Source organism: Camelina sativa, chromosome 12 (genome assembly GCF_000633955.1).
Source record: "Camelina sativa cultivar DH55 chromosome 12, Cs, whole genome shotgun sequence".
Taxonomy (NCBI): Eukaryota; Viridiplantae; Streptophyta; class Magnoliopsida; order Brassicales; family Brassicaceae; genus Camelina; species Camelina sativa.
The window spans coordinates 32,970,485-32,974,507 of record NC_025696.1 but is presented as its reverse complement, the minus strand read 5'-3'; positions in this window follow the sequence as shown (position 1 = coordinate 32,974,507).

Here is a 4,023-nt window from a genome sequence, read left to right as displayed (position 1 = left end):
ATGTATTTCAGGTAGAAACATAGATAAGAAACGAAACCTTGTAGAAGAATCCAGTCAATTCGCCAAAGCAAGCAGGGCATTGAAGATCCTTATCAAGAAACGTTGTGGAACAGTTCTTAGTTCTTACCGTCGTTTTCACCATTCGAGGATCCACAAGATGAGCTACTTTGATTTCCATTCGTTGATATCCCAGCCATATATATAATGTTAAGTTAAAACGTGAGAGAGACTTTTAGAATTCTTTATAAAGCACATAATATTCACTACATATATAAGTAGGAGGGATCATGGTTAGCTAAAGCTTTTAGGGCTCCAATTTCCAAAGAGCTTTTACATGCCGCTGATAATCTATAAACATTTATTGGAAAATAGTCAAATAGCTGCATAAATTTGGTGGTGATTTCCCTGATTTTTGTTTTTCTGCTCTAGCCTAGAACAGACCTTTGTTTTACTTAATTACAGTATTTAACTAGGTGTATACATAGTATCTAGAAATAAAATAACGTATTAATCGGATTGATATAAAAAATGCATTCACAAAGTAAAAGTTTAAATTGAACAGAATGGTAATGTTTTTTCTTTATCCAAATACTTTTATCTATATAAATTACCAATCTGAAAAAATGCGACGAATAATTGTGTTTTTTTGCCACATCTTTTAATAAAAAAAATTATTACGGTTGTATTTTTGTACAAAATTACGTATGTTTATTGTAGAGTGATGTATTTTATAAACAATTGTTTACAAACAGTTGTGTCTATTCAAATGTTCACATCTTTTGAAATCTATATATTTGCTTTTTCTTTTGATTTTTTTTTTAGATTTTCATTTTGACAGACTTTTTTGAGTAATCAAAATAATTTGAAATTCAGTCTTCAACTATATTTTCTACTCTCTAAATTTTTGTATCAACATACATCATTATAATTTGAAGAAATTCGACTAATTCTTGATCTTACTAAAATTTTTGGAATCTATATAATAATACCAATATTAATAAATACAAAGAACATATATGCATGTATGTATTCTTGGTCGAAAACTATAAAATAGCTAAATTATTGTTTGCGTTAAAAAAAAAGCTAAATTATTGTAACAACCCGTCCCGCAGACCCCACTAGCCCCCGCTAGCTGCCCCAACGGACCCCAAGCTGGTCCTGTAGGGCATCGATCCTAACCCCTCACTGTGGAAAGGAACTATTCATCCAAATCCACAAGTATGTTATTGGTGCGCCAGGCGTTCCTCGAACCCTGGTTCCCACCCTTTAACAACCTTCCCACAGGACAAGCTGTTACCAATTGACCTGCTTGTCCTGTGGGAAGGTTGTTAAAGGGTGGAGACCAGAGTTCGAGGAACGCCTGGCGCACTAATAACCTACTGGTGGATTTGGAGTAATAGTTCTTTTCCACGGTGAGGAGTTAGGATCGATGCCCTGCAAGGCCAGCTTGGAGTCCGTTGGGGCAGCTAGCGGGGGGTTAGTGGGGTCCACGGGACGGGTTGTTACATAAAAATCGATCAATTGGTGACAACTTGTCCTGTGGAAAGGTTTTTAAAGGGTAGGGACTAGAGTTCGAGGAACGTGCACCAATAACCTAATGGTGAATTTGGATGAATAGTTTTTTTCCATGGTGAGGAGTTAGAATCGATGCCCTGCAGGACCAGCTTGGAGTCCATAAAGACGGCTAGTGGTGGACTAGTGGGGTCCGCGGAACGGGTTGTCACAATTATGCCGCCAACTAATTTCCATAAACTCATTTGCCATTATTATCTCCACTAATTAAGAGTCCGCAATAACCAACTGGGAGTGCCTGGATCGTATACTTGTCGTGAATATTTTGCCTCTTTTCCTAAATTGGTATGGAACATAAACATTCAAATTCAATCGAAATGCTTAATAAATAGATACCGATAAATTATTGATCTACCATCGTCTATACTGACTATTCCATTTTAATGGAGCAAAATAAGAGCAATTTGTCTTCTATTTCATACATTTTCACAAAGAGTATGCAAAATATTTAAAACCAAAAATAAAACAAATAATGATTATTGTTAAAACCAAAAAAGAAAAAATTACAAAGAGAATGTGATAACATGTATAACAAAAATTTACATGTTCTTTTATACATAAGTTGACATCATTATATATATATATTCTATCTGCTGAACAATCAATAATATATATGGTTCCATCCATCGAGAGAGCAAAATAACATATTGATGTAGCGAAAGCTAGATATATGCTAGAATTTTATTTACTCTAAGAATGCCTAAGGTTAGAACGAACAGGTATTGATTAGAATGTCTATTAGAAGATTTTTAGTGTTCACTTTTTTAAAGATGAAATCATTTTGTAGAGATATATATATGCAATGTCGCATTAAACATAAACATATAAAATTTAACACAGTAACGATCAATGGTTTGATATTTTCGGATATCTTTGTTATATATAGATAAAATACTCGAAAGATGGCAATCAATCCACTAGCCTTAACCCATTCCATAGTGCTCACAGACTCTCGTCTATAGTCAACTACATCAACATTGTGTGAGATTAAGAACAACAAGTACAAGAACATTAATTAGTATTCCCTCCGTATCAATATATAATATGTTTTGGTCTCTTTTATTGTTTCAAAATATAAGATGTCTTGTAATTTTCCATACAAATTTTAATATATATTTAATAATCTGTAATCATTATTTATGCAGTCTTCTTTATTATTGGTTGAATCTTTCTTAATTTAAATATATATGATACTTTTTAAAAGAAAAATAATCTATCTTAATATGTGTGCCTTACCATAAATATCTTATATTTTAAAACGGAGGGAATATCATTTAATTTACAAAAGATAGGTCGATGCTAGAAACACCCACAACTTTACATAATATGTATACATGGTATTGTGTATAGAAAATTTTCGAGTGTAAATGATTCTATAGTCTAATGTTTTTTATATATATCAACAATTCTTTAGTCTAATATAATAAAAGTTACATACTTTTTGGTCTAAAGTTTTTTTTGAATAACATATTATCAATTTTTATTTTTGCAAAAAAACATTTTTTAAAAAAAATTCATACGCAGTGGGTTTGATTATAATGATATTTTTTTTAGGAAATAATATTTTTAGTTGAAAAATATTAAGTGACAGAAACTTTTTTGTACCTAAATAAATCAAATCAGAAGTAGATATTTTTTTTAATCAACAATAGAACAGAAAAGAAATTCCCTTACTTAATTGATTATAATAGTATTTTCAGATTTCAATTTAAATTTTGAATACCATTAAATATAATTTATTAATATTTCTTATTCATGTTTAATTAATTAATTTATTCATGTTTAGTTTAGAAATTAAAAAGCTAACTTATTATAAGAATGAGTGCATATATATAATCTTTATATTGAATAAAGATTTTTTAAAATTATACAAGGAAATAAACAATTCAACAGAAGAATTTAATTATTTTTACTTTCATATAAAAATATATATATTAAAATATATTTTTGTTAGTCAAACCGGATTCCGATGAATAGTGTACCAGATTATAATGGTCTTGATGTTGACTACAAATCGTCATATAATTGGTATATATTAGCATGCAATACATATAGTTTATGTAGTTGGCTATACATTTCAAATTAGAAATGTATGGTAATGTATTCTCTCTTATATGTGTTTAGTTGACTATTTTTTATTTTTTATTATTTAATGTTTATATCTTAATCGGTTAAAAGTTGACCGACGCTCATGTTATGTATGTTCTAACTTCTAAGCATCCCTACACAACGACAGCAGTGGGCGTCCTTGACAAATTTAGGAGTTACCTCCTACCTACAACCAGTCCTGCCTACAACTGCTCTGCTTTAATATGTGAAAGGAATTGGTTGCGAACATTTCAGGTAATTAGTGATGAATTCGAGTTTATTAAGGAATAGAAAGAAGCATTGTGTATTACAGAGAGAATATGAAGTAAAGCTCTTCAGTTTCTCTTTTTTTTTTTTTTTTTT